Raw genomic sequence first — 21,723 nt, 5'->3', positions numbered from 1 at the left:
GGTCCAAATCGTCATCACTTTTATAATCGTGGACCAGTTTTGTATAACGCGGTCTTTCCGCAGGATCCAGTGGCACCACTACGCGAAGCAATTTCTTCTCAAGGAGCAATTTCTTCTCAAATATCATCTTTTGCTTCTTCAGGTTGATTACCCCATTCATGTCAGTGGCCCAATCAATCCCAAGGAGCACGGGGTAGGGATTGCTATCATCCACAATCTCTATTACTTCAAAATTTGCCAGTGCGCTCGCGCCTTCGATGTCAACTGTTACCCCTTGCAACCTCCCCATTGGGATGATTTTCTGTTGATTCGCCATCCTTAACTGGATCGGAGACCACTGTAGCGCAGGTCTCCCCATTCTTTCCCATGTTTGTTTCGGCAAAACATTCGCGTCGGACCCCAGATCCAAGATAACTTGGTCCATTTCGTATTCTCCTATCTGCGCAGTGAGTCTCATCTCATGTCCAGTCCTTGCCTTATGCTTACCAAGCTTTCTGACTACGCGCGGTTCGCCAGTAGCGTTGTCCTTGCTAGCACACCGATTGATCAGTTCTTGTAGTCCCTTCACAACCTTACTATCGCGGAGCAGTTTCATGCAGGTCTCCAAGAACATGGTAATCATGGATGGGTCCATTTCTTCAACCAGTTTCTCTCGATTTCCTGAGGTAGAGGCCTCAACGAAACTTTTCTTCACTTCCATAAATGTTTCTTTTGCATGTTCCAGATCAAACCCAATCTCCTTTTCTGGTGCTTTGCGGACCCACTCACCTTCTGCAGGCTGCTTCCCTTTATCCTCACCAATCATCGTTCCACTTCACAGCATAATGTTTACCTTAGGGTCTTCCTTGTGAGGCTCAACCCTCATCATTTGTAGGTTCTGAGTCGGTTGCGGAGGCTGTGCCCCCTTTTCGCGAATCTTAGCCAACAATATAGGGCAATCCTCCGTCGCATGGTCAAACTAAGTACAATAGCGGCATGACAGCCGCGTTAGATTTGGGCAGTCTCTCGCGTAGTGTCCTGGTCCTCCACAATTGTAACAAATAAGCTGCCCTCGACCTCTACCAGGTCCTCCTCCACCTCAGCCTCGGCCGCGCCCCTGATACTCACCTCGCGCTCCTCCAGCGCCTTGGTCCGGAGGCCGCATTTCTGCCTGCACCTTGTATGCAGGTGTCTTGTCCATCATTAATTCGTAACTACAACAATTATGCTTGTCATGACCCACTGATTGACAGAAATTGCAGAAGAGTTGTTGTGGCGTCTGTACGAATTTCTGCAGGAAAATAGCACACTATAGCGTGGGCCCTGTACTTGGCCCTGCTGTAGCCTCTGGCCTCAAAGGCATCGGTCCCCCTGTTGCAACATAATTCACAAAGACTGGACAGTGATCCTTGTCATGCCCCTGACCTTTGCATTTTAGACACTAGACTTCTTCGCGCACCTCTGGCCGAGCTGTTCTATCTTTCTTCAGGCTTTGCATTTCGAGGCAAAGGTTCTGCAATTGCGTGTGAATCTATTAAACCCCCAGATTAGCATCCTGCATTGGTGTCTCGTGCAATCTCATCGCGATTTCCAGAGCTTCCGCCTAGGTCCCGATCTTCTGTTGTGATAGCGCAACCCTTAGGTGAGGCAGGAGCGAGGCCACAAACCATTCATGGTGTTGCCCATCAGTCAGATTCATGTTGGCTTCACGGATCATACACTTCAATCTTTGATCCAAATCCCAGGGCGTCTCTCCAAGCTTCATCATGATCTCCTTGAATCCCACAATGGATTGCGCTTGAGACTTAGGTCTATTGAATTCCCTATTCAGCGCAGTCTGGATATCTGCCAACGCGGACGTCGGTTATCAGTACTGTACTTAATGTACCACGTTAGTGCGCAGTCCTGCAAAGCACTAACCAACGTTGCTTTCTTCATTTGATCATCCGTGATACCCTAAGCTTCCCATACAGCCTTCGCGACGAACCAAAATTGGTCCGGATCTTCATTTCCTACGCCTTTGAACACAGGTAGCTTTATGGAGTTCGCCATGTTGAATAGCTGTGGAGGTGGCGGTGATGTGGGTGAGGGGGTAAGCGGTGGAGGTGAGGATGGAGGTGGTGTGGGTATTCACGGGAACCCTTGTCTCATCAATTGAATAACGCTCAGCGGAGAAGCCTGTGCTGCTCCTTTGTTGTTACTCAGAGGGGGTTCAATCAGCGGGCTATATTCATGACCTTTTCTTCCTCCATCCCTGAAAGACCTTCCACTTCGCGTAGCTCCAAACATCAAGGTAACTGCATGACCCGCTTTTCACACAAGAGCATCTTAATCCAAGCATTTAATGATTTCAAATACTTACCTCTCGGCCCCTTGAAGAAGCAGCGCTTTGCTTCGCTGTAATTGGCCGAAGTATCGACCGCGAACTCTGTCACAAGCCCTCCTATGATACGATTGAGCCAATGATCGACAGCGCGCACGATCTTATCTTCATAGGCCTCCAATTTCCGTATTAACTCCGGGGTCTAGACAATTGGACCGTCAAGCCTCCACATCCCTTGGCCGCCTGCCAACTTTGCGATCCATAATTCAACTGGGAAGGAACAAAAGAAGATTTCGTGTATCTCTGTGTACAGATATCTGTCCAACCTCTGTTCTTTCGTCAATCGCAGATTTCTATTTTCTTGCGCCGCAAATTCATGGATCTTTCTATCCAACTAGTCTTCAATTTCCTTCTTAGTTGGATTCCAATGATGTGACATCACACATCTTGTTATGCAAATCCCGACAACGAAACCATTTATTGGTTTGATGGGCCCTGACCTAAGTTCAACATTAGTCAGCCAAGCAAATCTCTACACTATTGGCCCTTTTGGCATTAGCCCGCAGAGCGCAGACTGAAGTCTCACCCGAAGCAGTATGGGGGGATGTAGGAACCAAGTTTCTGCACCCGGAGATGGTTGTGATATTGGTTTTACACTTTAACTCTGCCTTCACACAGATCGATAAGCCTTGAGGGCTTATCGATGTACTTCTTTATTAGTCTTTTAGTTCGCGAAGGCTTGCGATCGTCCTTCGCGTAACCCTAACAAGTGATTCAAGCACTTACACACTTCTGTAACTACTTTGCTGTATAGTTTCCTGAATTTTATTAAGTGTTTGTCAATTCTATCATGCAATTAGGATTATCTTTGCGTAAACATATATCTTTAGCTGCGTTCATATAACAGAGGAAAACATATAGATTCGCACATCAAATTAGCAATAAAACATAAACCCAGTGCTTAACATAACATAATTACATGCAATTGATAGAAGTAAAATACACAATAATTTCAAAATACTCTTCTTTATTGATGATCTAGATTTCTAGTACAGACTCTAACTACCCTGCGCACACAACTGCAGGGGTCCGCGCACTCAGCTGCAGACTTCTACCATAGGCCTCTGTGCACTCAGCTGCAAAGCCTCTTTCGTACACTAAGACTCTCGCTCTTAGCTCTTTACAGACTTATCAATGATTCTCTATCCTCTTCCACTATCTTAGACTCCTCTAAGACCTCTTTTTTATACAATCCCATGGTCCACGGACCAAGGGCGAATCTCATCAAGCCGACACAACCTATCTAAACTAAGGGCGAAAACCCTTTTTGACTTTTGATATCTTCGTGCTCCACGATCACAAAATGCAGAGACTTTATATTTCTTTATACAAAATTCGGCTTTCTGACCCAAAACTTGGGCTTTTAACCCCAAAATTGACTCCAGGGGACCTGTTCCCAACATGCATAGTACCCTTTGATTCTCGAATCGGTAAATTACCTTCAAATACACCATTAACCCTAGATATTTGATCCTCTTGATTGGTGGTGATAGAAGTAGAAGGCATATGGGGCTCTTGATTTGATTTGTTTGGGCCATTAGGTCCCTAAGATCTACGGGATTATGTCGAATTGTATCCATCACTAAAACACGAGTTTTAGTTGCTAAGGTGGTAGTGGTGACTTTCCCATATTACAGATTGTTTTAGCCACATAGTGAGTCTTTGCACTAAAGTGCAAGATTTTGTTGTAACAATGACTAATAAGAGTATTGTCAATTGATGATAGGATAATAGAAACCAAATTGGAGAGGTCAAACATCTTCCCTTACATAGTGCTATGCACTTGACCCGTGAAGAAAACTAGAATGCCAGAAAGACAAGACAATATTGCCTGAAACACAGAAAATCACATGAATTGAGACAAGTTGCAAAGACATTTTATTATTCAGAAGCAGAATACAATGTTCACTTGCATCTTCGAGGGGGCAACCTCCAATAGAGCAGAACTCAATTACAATAACACTTGATGATTCTTCCCCTTTCTATTTAAGACTCTTTATATGTTTATGATATCCAAAACTCTAACTATTAGTGGTCCTATTGACCACAAGAGTGACACCTAAAGATTTTTTGAAGACTCCATGCCCAAGGATGTACCAAACGCTGATTGTACCATCAGAGATCATCATATCACTAGAGCTTTTCAACTCTACTTCTTCTCATAATTTTCTGTTATACTCAAATTCCACAATCCCTGCGGGGACAATGTGAAAGTGATACTAGTGTGAGGATTCGAGTCATGTAACAGGCCTGAGTGGCTCGAGGCCTTATCATCAAGTGAATATTACTCTGGGAGGTTTTTTTCATTTGGTTAATTATCATCTCCTTACGAGGACTTAATAATTAATTGGGTTTTTTCCTCCAAACATAATCCCAAAGCTGGAGTACGGCTTGATGGTTAGGCCTTGGGTGAGTCCTAGTGTCTAGGGTCATTGTATATTACCATACTAGATCACACAACAAATTTCGTGGTATTTGATTAGGTCTAGGGGGATTATGTTTTAATTTTTAAAATTTCTCACAAGGCGGAAATTGGAATAAAATTTGCATATGAAATGTAATAAGTGATGTCTAGAGAAGTTGTATGGAGTATGAATAATAAAAATTACACCTTTCACCTTCAACTTTCTACTCTGACACACTTTGAGGGGTTAAAAATGTGTTCTAAACCCTCGTGTTGAAAAATGTGTAACTAAGTTCGGTCTTCATAAGTATGAAATGTATTTTTGATTCTTGTAAATTATGAAATAAAAGAAAATTATTATTATTGTTTTTGGAGCATGGGTTTTATGCTGAAGGTCTTTTATTTTATAGGTCAAATACCCATTGAGTGTTTCTAGGGCTTGTCCTAGGTCAAGAAGTCAAAAGAGTCATTGTCATAAGTTGAAGACCCCACTGGGCATGTTGTAACTTGTAAAGAAAAATATTTGTCTTTAGAAGTGTTAGAATTACTTGATGCAGAAGGTCATGGGGCAACGAAAGGTTCATTTAGAGAAAGCAAGAAACCCAAAAGATATTTTGGGTATGCTGCATACATGACAAAGCTAATAGAAGCAGAACCATCCACTTTTGAAGAAGCTGTCAACCATCAGGAATGGAAGGATGCCATGAATGAAGAGTATCAATCTATAATGAAGAATGGAGTTTGGGAAATTGTACCTAGGCCCGAAGACAAATCTGTGGTAACTTCCAAGTGGATCTACAAGATCAAACATGCGACAGATGGAAGTATAGATAAGTATAAGGCAATATTTGTGGCTAGGGGCTTCTCCCAACAAGAAGGCATCGACTATGAAGAGACATTTGCTCCGACAACAAGGTATACGACGATTCGTTCATTGGTCTCTCTAGCAACATCAATGGGATGGAACATCCATCAAATGGATGTCAAGACTGCGTTTCTGAATGACACAATTGATGAGAAAGTCTATATAGAGCAACCCTTGGGATTTGAAGTTAAGGACAAAAAGGCATATGTTTGTAGATTGAAAGAAGCATTATATGGCCTCAAGCAAACACCAAGGGCGTGGTATGCTAGAATGGATGCATATCTTCAAAGAATAGGCTTCACAAAAAGTTTTGTTGATCCGAACCTTTATATCAAGGTTATAGATGGAGAACCTGTAATCATTCTTCTGTATGTAGATGATATTCTCTTGACAAGTGTAGATGGTCGAATTGAAGAATGTAAGAGGCAACGAGCAACATAATTTGACATGAAGGATCTAGGGCTTTGATGCATTACTATTTGGGACTAGAAGTCTGGCAAGGACCTAATGAAGTTTATTTGGGTCAAGGAAAGTATGTGATCAAGATGTTGAAGATGTTTGACATGATGGATTGCAAACCTATGACCACTCCGATGATCACAAACTTGAAAAGACTAAGGAGTTCCGAATCAAGCCTTGTGGATCCTTCCAAATATAGGAAACTGGTTGGCTCACTGATGTATTTGGTGAACACTTGACTTGACATATGTTTTGTAGTAAACATTCTTTGTCAATTCCAAGTGGAGCCAAAACATGATCATTGGATATCAGCAAAACATATAGTGAGATATCTGCGAGGAACTATCCACTACTGCCTAAAATATGATAGGAGGAATGATGTCCACTTGATTGGATATACATATTTCGACTGGGGAGGCAGTGAGCAGGATGGAAGAAGCACTACGGGAGGATGTTTCAGTTTGGGATCCTCTATGATCTCATGGATGAGCAGAAAGCAAGACATAGTTGCTTTGAGTAGTGCTGAGGTTGAGTATGTTGCAGCTTGTGAAGTAAGCAGAGAAGCGGTTTGGTTGAGGAAGCTGCTATCCAACCTATTCGAAGGACCGATGGACCCTACAATGATACATTGTGATAACACTAGTTGTATACGTTTGTCTGAGGACCCAATATTTCATGGAAAGACAAAGCATATAAACAAGTATCACTATATTCGAGAGCTAGTACAAAATGGTGTGTTGTAGCTACAATATATCTCCACTGATGAGTAGGTAGTCATATTGATGAAATCTCTTCATAACAAGAAGCATGTATACTTGAGAGACAAGCTTGGCTTGGTCGATATATCCTCCCTAGTTGAGAGGGAGAGATAGGCACGTCATTCTTGTCTTCACTTGGGAAGACAAAATGGAGGATTGGGTAACCATTTGGCATTTGATACTCTTTGAGGATGTGGTAGGGCATCCAAGATAAGAGTAGTCATGGACCGATATTCTTTGAGGATTAGCTATCCAAGATAAGAATAACCCAAAGAAGGTCATACTTGGTGAACACTCGAGTAGAATATGTACCTTGAGAAACAATGATGATGGTGTCTATAAATCATTTGCCTCACTAACATTGTGCTTTGATCTTGTGGAGAGATAGAGCTGTTAGTTAAGGCCTTGCTATGTGACAATGCTGATTGATATGATGCTAGACAGATGGGTTACCAATCCGACTCTTCTTATGAGATCTCTTCAGATTGAGAATGACCATGTACTTCTTATGAATACCTCCCTAGTTAAGAGGGAGTGTTGAAAAATGTGTAACTAGGTTCGGTGTTCATTAGTATGAAATGTATTTATGATTCTTGTAAATTATGAAATAAAAGAAAATTATTATTATTGTTTTTGGAGCATGGGTTTCATTTTCAAGGTCTTATATTTTATAGGTCAAGAATCCATTGAGTGCTTCTAGGGTTTGTCCTAGGTCAAGAAGTCAAAAGAGTCATTCTCATAAGTTGAAGACCCCACTAGACACATTGTAACTAAAGAAAAATATTTTTGTCTTTAAAAGTGTCGGAATACCCTCCAAGACTAAGTTGGCCCGACAGCTGGCAAGTCGGCCTAAAGAAAGAGCCACGTCCACCCTTGAAAAAGACACTCACTCATCTCTCATTCTAGCTAAGGAAGAAGAAGAAAGAGGCAACAAAAGAGAAGAAGGATGAAGAAGTTTTTGTGTTTGGGCTATCTTTCTCTCTCACACGTGCTAGAGAAGACTAGGGTTTCTGTGCTGACCTAGGGCATCCTTCCACAAGTTTGATCTTGGAGGAAAGGAGGCAAGGAGGTCAAGTGAAGGCTACCAAGGGTCTCTCTCAAGCTCCAAAGGTCAGGGAAAGGCAAGCGAAGGTCAGAGGAGGGATCTACAAGAAGATCGAAGTTCCCACATGTGGCAGCAACAATTACTGGGGGCTGAAATTTCAAATCTACAGTAGGAGGCTGAAAATCTTGCAACAAAAGGTCGAGAAGGTGCTACTGGAAGAGATTTGACTGGATTTGACTAGATCGAAGTTGGCACATCACTCAAAGAGGTTGGTCTTGGTCTTGGAGGGTATTGGTCTCAGTCTTAAGGTCTTGGAATTCGTCAATTGAAGAATCTATAAGGAAGAGAAGAGATTTAAGGGTTTTCCTCTCAAGAGGAGAGGTTTTGCCTTGGCTTGCAGCTTATATACCATGTCATTGTGCTTTTTGTTTTGGTAGCTATTTGATGTTTCACACATATAATAATAAGGAACAAAATTAATAAGAAAATGAACCACAAACAATTATCAAGTAAAGAGAATTAATCATAATCATTGCCCTATTAAATTCTCAACACCTCAAAACCCACTTTTCCTAAGTTTAGTGAGAAATCTGGCAATAAATTAAACCAGAAATAAATTAAATAGAGAGAAATAATGTGCTCCATGTGACAAAATGACATAGAAATGACTTGGAAATTATTTCAAGTCAAAGGACAAGTTGGAGGATGATTTGGCACGTTGCATCATAAATACATGGCCCACTCAAGGAAATCAAATTTCTTGACATAAATGCAACAACTTTTGATTGAATAATTCAAATTTGTGGCGTATTTGAGATGATTTGGGAGAACACTTGGCAGAGATTTTATGGGAAATTGTTCCCACATTAATTCCCACCCATATACACTTGTCATTTCATCATGGAATTTGATTTTTATTGAGGGATTCTTGATGCCACTTGGAAAATTCGAATTTGCATGAAGGTGCTTTGGGATTGTCACCATTTTCCTTGGGATTGACTCCCAAACTTATATATAATAAGAGCTTTGTGCTCTCACTTAGGTATCCATTGTTTACTAGCTATTGTGCTTGCAAAAGTGCTACTACTTTGTACACTTTTCAAGAGTTTTAATAAAAAGACTTTAGGGATCCATTCATGGGTGTTTTTCTTTTGGAGCATGGTGCATTGTGAGCTATTGATACGATTTTTTCTATGCTTTGAGTTATTTCATTTTTTATGTATTCTTGTGAACTTGTTAGTGCAAAACTATTTTGTATTAAGATTTGATTTGAAAATAGGCTCTAGATGTTGAAAGTTCTAGTTTATTTTCAAATAAATTTCTAGAAGTTTCAATTCATTGTTTTCTTATCTAAATCTACATGGACTAATGTGTGACTTGAGTATTGTAGAATAATTCTTTTTGGATCAAGCGTGAGGGGAAGTTTTTGGGAGATCAACCCACTCTTGAAGCACTTTCAAAGGAACTCTCATTTGTTATTTGGATTTTCATAGAGGGTTTCGTTTGGACATAGTTTGTATGCATGCATTCAATTTAAAAACAAATTAAATCTTTTAAATAGTGCTTCATATTAACTATTTGAGAGCTTTTCCAAGCTAAATCAAGTGATGGGGTTCAATCCCCTCACTTGATTTGGTTTATTATATATTATTTGTATTTTATTTAGTTGTTTTCATATTCTCTCTACACTAATTTGTTTCTTGATCTTGCAACCCATAGGTAGAGTGTTGGTGATAAGAGCATTAAAAAAAGATCATACAAACTCTAACCATTTTCTTGTAGGACCTCTCAACCCCTTTCAAAGTCGATTTTTTGAGGAGGCCGTGGACAAAGAGGAGGGCTGCAATTTGGCAAGGTCGTGGGCATTTGAGGAGGATTGGCTCCTTGTCTTGTGCAACATTTCATTCACCTTTGGAGGCCAAACTTTGATACATCAAGAGACACTTAACTTCTTCAATCTTGAGAGCTTTCTCATTGTACTTTTCTCATTTTCTGATTTTGAATTTCAAGAAGGAGATCTAAAGCTTGATAAGCTTCATGCATTGTAAATATCCCTCTTGAAGTTTTACTTGAGACCTCTTGGAAGGTTCCTCATCTTGTAATATCTAATAAAAGCTTAGTTTTTCTTGTGGGAGCTTGGGTTTTCACCCAAGGCATCATTTTCTCCTTTTTCAAAAGGAGGAACATGTGGGTGGTTTGATCTTGCACTTGTTTTCTTAGTTTTCATCTTGCATGCCTTAAAATTAACACAACCTCACCATCACAATCTAATTTTTTGAATTTGCTTTTGCTACTTAGTTCCATTTTATGCTTTGCAACTTCAAGTTTTGTTTTAAAGTACAATTTTGAATTTTACTTTTGGAGCAATTTATTTTATTTTATGCAAAACATCTCATTTCAAGTAGCAAAGTTGATTTAGTTAGTTTAACAATTTGCTTCATGTTGGCCTCACAATAGGCTCATTGTTTACATGCTCATTTATTTTAAGTTATTTTCTCATTTTGCAAGCATATAAATTTCAAGCTTCATTGCTTTAGTTGGTTATTGGTTTATCATTTGTCAAAGCAATTATTTTGAGTAACTTACAATCTTATATGTTCATGAAGCTTATGTATCTTTCATTATCTTGAACAACTATCCAAGTTATTTTTTTGATGACATTTCCATTTTCTTGAAGCAAAGCATTTAGTAATCTTACTTTATGTGCAAGCTAATTTCTTTTTCCAATTGAGTTTACATTTTGCAATTTACTTGGAGCACTTTTTTCAATTATATTGAAAGCATTGCAGATCTCTATTTGGAAAACTTACTTGCATACCATATTAGGCATTTTAGTATAGTTGCATCTTAACTTAGTTTACTTCCAAGCATAAACTTGGTTGAAAAACATTTTTAGGGACCCCTTTCTTTCATAAACTTGAGGGACATAGACCCTCTTCTGTGGTTAACCCTGTGACTTTACAGTCGTCAGAACCATAGTCTCTGCAGCACCGGAAGCATCGGGTGTGTTGGGTAATCCAAAGAAGACATCGTTAATATAGCCGTTGTTGTCTTTCTCTTGGACCCCTTCCATAACTCACATAAGAGACTTGTTTCAAAACAAGTGAAAGAAATGTCACATCTAGAATAGACATTTAAATTAAAAGTAACAAAGATAATTGTATCAAATTTTAGTTTAGGTGCATTTCATTTTACTATTTTACTTGCAAATTATTTATGTACTTGTTATTTATAAATGCGTTTTGAATTGAATACTTTATTTGGGCAAGTATCATCTTATTTATTTTTGCAAGTAAAGTTCTAACTTGTTTCCTTTGCAAGTCATTTCCATGTTGCTTCCTTGCATGCTTTGAATTTATGAATAATCATATATTTTAAAAGTATTTATTGAAAGCATATTTTATATCTTGCATTGATATCATATCTTGCTAACATCTTTTGTTTGATTGACAGGATTGCTTGTGTTTCAAATTGAAACACTTCATTTTATTTTGAGCAAGTATTATTTATTCTTAAAGCAATATTTGAAGGCACTGGTTTTATATATGCTTATCATTATCTCATGTGTTGATGGTTATTGAAGTTCATTTTATTTCATATTGCTCACATTATATTTGCTCATAATCTTAAAAGTAATCCATTTCACTCTAACATCTCCTAGAAACCTTCTAACTTAGTTTCCCGTTTAGGGATCACCCCCCTTAGTTGACCTACGAGAAAGCTTAAATGGAGAGAGTTGGGAATAGATGACAACCCCATCTTTTTAATTTGCCACTAGTCACACCTTGTGGGGTTAAGGGATTTTCTCACTAACTTAGGTGTGCGTGACAAATGACAAAACAACAGGTGCCTTGCATAATACGGGTTAACCACTTTATTTATTAACTATGGCCTGATAATAACTAATTGTGATCCCTTTTTTATAATGTGGGTCAACCATTTACAATCATTATTAACACAGATAACTGGTTACAGACTTTATTGACTCAACTAACTAACTAGGACTTTGACGGGGCCCCTTGGGCTTATTACATAAATAAAGGGCTTAGGGTTGGACCCTAACATGCCCCTCTCCCATAAAAAACAACCTTGTCCTCAAGGATGAACCTGTGGAAATTGCTGAAGAATAGTGGATGGTTCCCATATTGCATCTTTGGGAGAGGTGTCTTTCCACTTGATGAGGACTTCTTTGATTGTTCATTCCTGTAGATGGATTTCTTGAGTATTGAGGACCTATTTGGGTTGGAGCCAAAGTGAACCTTCCTCATCTAATTATGGTAGCCTTGTTTGAACCCTACAACCGTTCCCCACAATTTTCTTGAGGTCGGATACATGGAAAAATGGGTGGATTTTTGAAGTAGTTGGCAGGGCCTGTTTGTAAGCAACTGCTCCTATACATTGAAGTACCTGATAAGGCCCATAGAATTTTGGGGCTAGTTTTTGGCAACCCTTTCTTTGAGAGAGGTCTGCTTATAAGGTTAGAGTCGCAAGAACACTTGGTCACCTATTTGAAACAACCTCTCTGAATGGTGTTGGTCGGCTTGTTGCTTCATTCGATTTTGAGCTTGATGTAGATTATCTTTGAGATGAACAATCATGGCAGCACGGTTCTGCAAGAGCTGATTAACTGCCTATACTTTGGAAGATCCAGGGATATAAGAAGCTGGTGATAGTGGGAGTTGGCCATACACTACCTCGTATGACGTCATCTTGGTGGTTTCATGATAGTTAGTATTATACCACCATTCAACTAAAGGCAACCACTGTACCCATTGATGCTACTTGTCTGAAGTGAAGCACCGCAAATAGGCGTCCAAACATTTGTTGACTGCTTCTGTTTGACCATCTGTTTGGGGATGATAAGCTGTACTCAGTTGGAATTGCATGGCTTGCAGCTTGAAAAGTTCCTGCTAAAAATTGCTGGTGAAAGTGGGGTCTCGATCAGATACAATGGAAGTCGGCATGCCATGCAATTTGAATATTTGGTCCTGTTGACCACTCTGTGTCAACGACACCATAGCAGTACACCCATTTTTTTGCAAAAGGGATCTATCATGTTCGAGTGTTCTCGCCTTTCAGATTTCATCATTAGTCGACAATTTTGTAAAGATGTCAACCCATTCTGCATATGTGTAATGTAAATAATCCTAGTAGGACCACGTCTGTATGTAACAGCCTAGGTAAACTTATTTTTTTGGTGACGATTTCCATTTTAGGAGGTTTTTGTCTCACTGATTCATTTGTGTCTCTAGACACAAATAATCAGCTGTGTTTTTCCCTCCATCCTCACCCCAAAGCTAGGGTGGATTTTGTCGTCAAGATCTTAGGCGAGTCCTAGTGTTTTAGATAGTCTTTGTAAAAGTAACTTGGGAATAATTTAAGCTAATTAGCTAAATTATTTTATTACAATTCACTTGGTCTACTAGAGTATATTTTTTTTGTCGTAGAAATGGGTAAATGTTGAGGGTCTATAACAAACGAATTTTCCCCCTTCATGTATTAAAATGTGAAATCATGTAAAAAATATTTAGTGCATGGTCCCTCATAATTAGACATCATAGCTAAATATTAGAGGGTTGGAAAAATTATTAATCCCTTCATAAGTCAATTAATTAAAATACCCTGGCAAAATTAAATTAAATTCCTTAAGGTAGAAATTTAATTAATTTTGTGTTCTAGGTAAAATCAATTTCTCCAAAGGAAAAGTTTGTGGGTTTTAAAGATATTAATTTTTGAGGTCCCTGACCAAAGGAATATTGAAAATTTCAAGAGATTTTGGACCATTGGGCCTTGGTAGTTACGTCGAAGTCAATTTTTTTGGGAAATTAACTCAAAATAATTATTTTTGAGTTAATTAAAAATGAATTAAACGAAAAATTCAAAATTCCTCAAAAATAAAATAATTTCGACGGAGGAGATTAAAAGATAATTAAATATTTTTTGACGGTTGAAATTACTTTGACCGAGATTAAGTGAACTAGCCGTTGGAAAATTTATCTATAAATTAGAGGTCGATGTCAGTCTATTCTATCCGATCTTTTAGATTGTTCACTAGCTCTCGAAGCTCTTTTGTACTTTATTTTAGAAAAATACAAACGAAGTCTTTGGGATTTTACTTAATGGTAGTGTTCTTCTCCAACATTTTATGGTAATCTTGTTCTTATTATTTTACTGGTAATTATTTCAATAAATTGTTGATTAATAACTCTTGTAGAGTAATCTATTGCACAGGTACCTTGCTTAGGTTACTGGATTTAGGATAAGAATTTTAATTGGATTGAATTGGCAGGTATCTCTAATTCTTGAAAATTTTATTTTTATCTTATTTCTCTATTGATTTAACAGTTTAACTTTAAGTGTGCAAAAATCTTTCGGATTTAAAATTTGGGCGTTTGGGGAAGTCCTAAATTTGATCAACAGACTCCTAAAGCATAAGATTTGAAGAGCCTGCTTGATTGAAACCCTAGGATTTATCTTACGAGGCTTCTCTTGCAGGGTTTTTTGGACTAGTGCCTCTTTTAAAATTATTTATTTTTTAACAAACTGTGTTAAATAGCTAGATCTAGCTAGAAAGAGCCTTAGATCTACAGATCTGGGAGTGGAGTTGAATTCATACTCCTCAGATCTGATAGATCGACAGATTATTTGTATACAGGGAAAATTTTAAGAACCCCCCCTAAATTTATAAATATAATAAATGGGCGAATCTCCATGGTATATAGGAAAAATGGAAGGCGATTTTATCAATAATATAATATGTATATATAATTTTTTGGCGAATCTCTCACCAGGCATGGCGAATATTTTACTCAATTATAAAATCTTGTAAGATCTTGGCGAGTCTTTCACTAAATAATAAAACTTTGTAAAGTCCTAGTGAATCTTAGCATAGGCTACATGCTGGTTTAATTCCCCCATTTAAATAGGCTACATTCCAGGTGAATACCATGGGTCAATACCATGTGCCATTTTTATTTTTATTAATTCTAATATTAGGGTTAATAATGGTTTTTTGCATGGTATTAATAACAATCTAGTCCATGGTATTTGTCCCATAGTATTTTGGCCATAGGTTTCACCTAAATATAACCCATTTTTTGAGTGTTCGTAAATATAAGGTGACTTATGGAGTAAATATAAAAAAATGTTTTATTTGTTTACCATACCTCTCGTTTATTTATATTTTTATTAATTTACCATACCTCTTTTACAAATATGGTATTTGGCCCATAGGATTCACTTAAATAAAACCTCTTTCTTGAGCCTTCATAAATAGAACGAGGGTTATGGACTAAATATAAAAAGAGGTTTTATTTATTTACGATACATCTAGTTTATTTATATTTTTATTTATTTACCATACCTTTTGAGTAAGTATAAAAAGACGTTTTATTTATTTACCATACCTCCACTTTACTTATATTTTTATTTGTTTACACCCTTACATGTATATAAGGTGACTTATGGAGTAAATATAAAAAATGTTTTATTTATTTACCATACCTCTCATTTATTTATATTTTTATTAATTTACCATACCTCTTTTATAAATATGGTATTTGGCCCATAGGATTCACTTAAATAAAACCTATTCTTGAAAATGGGCGAATGGATTCACTTAAATAAAACCTATTCTTGAAAATGGGCGAATGGAAGGTTGTAAGTCCTAATTTCAAGGGCTAAATTTACCTTTTTTACCCTCTCCCTTAAAATAAGGTGGGCTATTTGAGGTGATTTGTAAAAATGTACTATGATACAAAATATTCGCCCACTAAAAATTTAAAACCCCTTAATTTCGCCAAAGGGCGAACATTCGCCCCTAAAATTATCCTTGTTTGTATAGATTTGTAATTATTGCATAGCTCTGAAATTTGTGTAACAAAATTTTGAATTCTAACATTTGAGTTGTTGGGATTTTTATTTTTTTATTTTTGTATATATTGCGTCTTGGGTATTTCATTTTTCACCTGTGTAGGTATAGATATGAAATTTTATCCGAAGAGATCTTCAGATCTGAGGCAGATCTAGACCTTGGAGAGCAAGATCTGGACTTAGAAGTTTGTTTGCAGGGCATAAGCAGCGATTATTCAGTAATTTTTTCTTCATTAAAAGTTTTGTAAATTTTGGGCATCTAAATCCTCCAAGCCCGTACCTAGACTTTTCTCCCATCCAACAGTCTTGCTTTTCCTGCTCACAACACCCTGCCATTTAGTCGCTGAACCTTCCTCCCTTGCCTGTTGCTCCTTCTCCCTCTTACGGCTGCCTATAGCAGCCCTTACTTGGACTTTTCTCCCATCCGACAACCTTCCCTCCTCATTGTTGCTACAACAATCCTCTCTTCGATACCCCTTTGCTCCTTCGCTCAGCCCTTTGTAGCCTTATGCTCTCTGCCTTCAAGGCCTTGGCTGCCTCATCTATTTTGCTTCTTAGCCCTCGTAACTCCACCGTAGGTGATCAAGTTTTATGGTTTGCAAAGGTATTTTGGATTAAATTTAGCATCTACAAGTGATTTAACCATTGGAAAGTTTTCTGGGCAAGCTCCTCTAACCCTTCTGTCTCACACTCACAACTGTCCAAAGCATTCATATGCAGTGGTAAGAAATTCATCATCTGTTAGTAAGCTTCTTAATAAAGGAAAGGGTTCATTGCATCAATAACGGTATCTGGTTTTGTGAATGTTTAATAACTATCATATTTTCTGAAGGGATACTGACGACTGAACTTCCTAAGCAGTGGCAAAGCTTCAGTAAAACTGGCATTGAAACCTATATAACACATTTATAAATCACTTATATAATTTGGCATGCTTTTTTTATGATTGTCACAATTTTTTTTGGGACTGCAATATAAAAAAGGCACTCGTTTATTTGTTTGCTGACTGTCATCAAAAGTAAGAAGAGGATTTCTGGGTTTGTCTTTTACCTTTGCTAAATCACTGTTGTCATAAAATTATTGTCAAATTTCTTTCAGTGCTACTTTGTATGCTCTCAAGAAATTCCAAGTGGTTCATTCTCTGAAACATATTAATCTCATGGTCATTTACCAGCTCACAAAGTAGAATTACAGCGATTCACATTTTCATTTTGATATTTTCTAAGGGACAGTTGATTGTTTAACATATGTGGCGTTGATTTGGCATTTAATATCCTACTGCTGTTCTAAACAATATCTCTGAAATACAGTTGCTTTTAGTTCATTGTGAAGGGAATTGTTTGCATCATAAGTTGGAAATAAATTGTTAACACTAAGACTTGGGAAATTAATGCTTATTATCTTTTAAGATCACTGTTAGCAATCTCATCTAAATTTACTTGTATTGTGCTTGGGAATCTTTAAAGGCCCTTCTAGTTCTGATTGATGTATCTAACAAGTGGCAAACAATCCTGATAAGGCACATATAGGTAGTCATTATTGCTATCATTGCTTTCATCCTAATATATCAAGGCACCTTTATCAAATCCGACATTCATTCACATTTGCACACTCATTCTACATTTTCATCTAGCTCTCCTAACTCACTTTGCAAACCGTGTTCATTGTCATTATTGGGATGCTTTTTCATTTTACAACATAGCCAAGTCGCTTATTTTACATCTCATTTGACTAGATATTGCATTAGTAACAACTAGAATTGTGGGCTTGATTGCTAAATTTCATCTTACTTGATAATAATGTGAATCACCTTGTTGTGAATCTAACCATCACATTGTGTTTTGAGCTTGTTGACCACTGGAGTGGCACTTGATGATTATATGAAAACTCCATGCCCAAGGATGTACCAATGGACACTTGTTTCATTCGATATCATCAGTCAACAAAGTTTTTAAACTCTACTTCTATTTTCTCATCATCTTTCTTGTACCCAGATTCCACACCCTGTGGGGAATTGTAATAAGTGATATTAGTAATGATGAGTTTTGACTCTGTAACGGGCCTATGATGTTGGGACTCGATCAACAAATGAGCACACCTTGGAATGTTTTTTTTATCTGGTAAATTATCCCTTCTTTTTCAGAGGTAGATAATTTTCTGGGTTTTTCAATTCACTTTTTTCCCCAAAGCCGGGGTGACAGTTTGAAGGTTGAGACCTTAACACATCTTAGTGTTTAGAGTCAATGTATATTACCATACTAGATCACACAAAAAGTTTTGTGGAATTTGGTTAGGTCTAGGTAGTCAATTTTTAATTTTTTAGATTTTCCGCACTGTGGAAATTGCTAATAAAGTTGTATTTGTAATGTAATAAGTGATGTTTAGAGAAGTTGTATGGAGTATGAGTAATGAAATTTGCACCTCTTACCCTCAACTTTCTACTATGACACACTTTGATGGGTTAAAAAATGTGTTTTGAACCCTCAAAACCCATTTTTCCTAGGTTTGGTGGGAAATTTGGCAATTAATTAAGCCGGAAATTAAATAAGTGGAGAAAAATAAATATCCACAAATGCTAAATGTTGTGGAAATGAGGTGGAAAATTATAGGGGAGTTAAGTGAAGTTCCAAGCTGATGTGGACTCCTAAAATCAAGGAAAAGACATGTGCTCAAATAAAATCGAATTTCTGGCATTAAAAGAGAACGATGTTTACTTGGAAATTCAAATTTGTGAAGTTAATTCACATTTGGGAGGATTTGGGAGAATATTTGGTAGAAATTTTTGTGGGAAATTGTCTCCAAATGGGTTACCACCTATACACACTTGTCATTCTACCATAAAATTCAAATTTGGCACATAAGGGAATAAGAAAATGATGTCCACTTACCAGCATTTGATTTTTACACTTGGCATTGGAGCTCCATTCAACAAATTCGAATTTCTCTTTGAGATTGTCACCTCATGCCACTTGTTTAATCACTGCTACATCGAGATTGACTCCAATGCCATTTGTCATTGTCATTATTCATTGAGATTTGCTCCAAACTCTCTATATAATAAAGCCATGAGCTCTCATATTGTGTCATGTAATAAACTATTGGGCTTGAGGAAACTCTGCCATTTTGTACTTGCATGCTTTTTTAATACAATCAAGACTTTAGGGCTATCTGGCGGATGTTCTCTTGGCGTTACGAGGTGATGTCCTTTCATACTACTGCTATTGTGTTTAATTTCTTTCACATGTTGAATTAATATTAGTTTATGCTTGCCATCTTGCTTAGATTGATGTGTACAAGCTATCTTGCACATATCATTGATTTAAAGTAGTATTCTAGGGATAAACTTGCCAATTCACTTTAGGAGGAATGCTTGGTTTATCTTATTCACTATATTGTTCTAATCTTGTGCAAACTAATACATGTTCAAGTGTGTAGGAAAGATATTTTGTATTGTGTGCGTGAATCTATCTGGAAGTGGGAAAAATCTCTATTAGATCAACTCACTCTTAGAGTCACAACAATACAAGACTCAACCGTTTTTTCGCTCCAAGTTTCCCATCCAATGAAGAGCAAAATCGAGTTTTCTTAATATATAGCGATTTGGTCATCCATTTAAATTCAAAAATACTTATTTGATTCTAGTTCTTTCGAAGTTATATCTCCTATTCAAGAGTCATTTATAAAGCTAGGCAAGTATGGGGTTCACTCCCATTACTTGAGCTAGTACTTTGTAAATTAAATTCTAAGTTTAGTTTTGGTTTTTTTTCCTGATTTCACACCGACAATTGGTATTTTTGTGTTTTGCAGCCCATAGGCTTGAGCATTGGGCAGCAAGGAGCTCGAGGAGAAGCTTTGGAAAACTACTCACTCATGTGTATGTAGGACCCCCTCATTGTTGTTGCTATATTTTTTGAGGAGAGAGTCTAGATTTTTTAGAGTCCCATCTTTGTAAGGATTTCCCTCGTATAGTGGGCTGCCCTCTTAGAAGCATTTTTACCCGCTTTAAGCGCTAATAAAAGACAAAAAAAAATTGGAGGAAGCTTGGGATGTTTTCCATGGCATCCCTCTTCCTCAATTAGAGGAGGGATTTTTGTGGGTGGCCTAATATTGCTTTTAGTTTTTCTTAGCTTTCTAGCTTTTAATTTCATATTATGCATGCTTAAAATCGACACATTTCACTCCACATGCAAATTTTTACTGATATTGTATTTAAATTCCCACATGCATACGCTCTCAAGTTTTGCAAACTATTTCTCTTTGAAGCATTAGTTTAATTTGGGGAATTAACACAATTTGCACTTATCTAGGCATTTTAGTATATGAAGGCCCCAAGTCTTATTAAAAATTACCTCCAACTTAAGTTGGTTGAATAGACTTTTAGGGACCCTCTACCTCTATTGACCCCTCATTGTGAGATCCAAACATTTGGCCGAGGGTGAAGTCTGAGGACTAGAGTTCAATTGTAACTTTGCCTTAACACTAATTAATAAAATAAACCAAGAACTCATTCCATTATATTTGCTTTGTTTGCAAAGTTTTTTAAATTTCTTGCTATTTTGATGGTTTAAAGTTTCACATGCAAATCTTATTTCAAGAGGTACTTTGGATGCAAGCATTGTAATTCCTTTTAATTTTGCAACAAGTTTAATTTTTCTTGTGCTTGGAAATTGACTCATCTTATGGTTTAATTGCATATTGTCATGAATGGTTGATTTCACTTTTAAGTACTATTATTTTGGGTTGCAAACTTAATTTCAAGTTGTCATTTTGGTCTAATATTTGAGTTATTTTTGTATCATTTTGAGCAAGATAGTTTCCATGCTTTGATTTGTAGACTTATTCATTTTGAAAGCATTTATAATATCTTGTGTTAACAATTTATTGTCTCAATTTTCAGGGTTATTTTGGCTTTCCATTTGAAAGTATTTCACTTCATTTTAAGCAAAATACAATTTCATTTCTTAAAGAGCAATACTTTGAAGGCACTGGTTGTTTATGTATTTCATGCTTATCTTATGTATTGATGGTTATTGCCCATATCAATTTTGCTTATAAATCTTAAATAAATAATCTATTTAACTCTAACAATTTTTCTAGAAACTCACATATTTTAACTTAACTTTTCATTAGGGACCATCCCCCTTAGCTAACTTAGGAGATAACTCAAACGAAGAGAGACGAGATTAGTGTGACAACCCCTTCTCTGAGTTCCCTGCCACCAACCACACCTTGTGGGTTGAAGGATTTTCTCATTGACTTGTAGGTAGGTGTAGGTGGGAGGGTCAACAGAGCTTATAATTGCAAATCATTGGTAATTTGAAAATAGTTGTAATTTTTTTTCTCTTGCTCATATTTCTAATTGTTAAGCTAATTTCCCTAATCGACATTTGTTATCTTGTGATTTGATAATCCATTTACTTTGCAAGTTAATATCTTGAGCATTGTTAGTGAAGGCATTGGTCTCATAACTATTAAATCTTGAAGTGTCATAAGAATATAATCTAATCAAGATCTCTAATGACATTGCTTATTAATCACACTTGCAAACTAATTATAATCAAGTTCATAAGATAGCAATGTGCATCTCCTAGGATTTGTTGGTTCCCAACAAGTTTCCCATCATCTTTCACCTTCCACCTTTAGGGACTACCCCCCTTAGCTTGCCTAGGAGAGAGCTAGAACGGAGTGAGCGAGGATTAATGTGATAGCCCCTGCTCTAAATCATTGTTGCATTATTGTATACAATTTGAGCGACAATAGGTCTATGAAAACTTGAGCCACCAATGTTGGGGTAAATGGGTGCAGTAGAGCGCAAAAATGAGCATATTTGGAAAGTTTGTCAACAACCACCATGATGACTAATTTGTTGTTTGATTTTGGGAGACCTGTAATGAAATCCATAGAAATGTCTGTCCAATGTGAAAATCTCTGAATCTAACAAACCAGAAATCCTACTGC

General features: G+C 37.2%; 1 protein-coding gene across 3 annotated transcripts in view; it reads left to right on the top strand.

Annotated features, from left to right (window-relative positions):
• The window catches only part of LOC149199303 (pentatricopeptide repeat-containing protein At2g13600-like), a 55,916-nt gene that overhangs the window by 19,853 nt on the left and 14,340 nt on the right, over positions 1–21,723 (top strand). The window contains exon 2 of one of the 3 annotated variants that reach the window (XM_089402373.1): positions 9,676–9,925. The exons of 1 other annotated variant lie outside the window; for it this stretch is intronic. The gene's annotated coding sequence lies outside the window, so the exon portion shown is untranslated. Of the gene's footprint in view, positions 1–9,675; positions 9,926–21,723 lie in introns of those variants that run through there. One more of the 3 variants, XM_089402374.1, reaches the window with a different exon arrangement.

This window comes from Pinus tabuliformis, chromosome 2_1 (genome assembly GCF_031772625.1).
Source record: "Pinus tabuliformis cultivar Carrire ecotype Pingquan chromosome 2_1, CPIR1, whole genome shotgun sequence".
Lineage (NCBI taxonomy): Eukaryota > Viridiplantae > Streptophyta > Pinopsida > Pinales > Pinaceae > Pinus > Pinus tabuliformis.
Note: the sequence above shows the minus strand (reverse complement) of the source record. Positions and strands in the feature narration are given on the sequence as shown.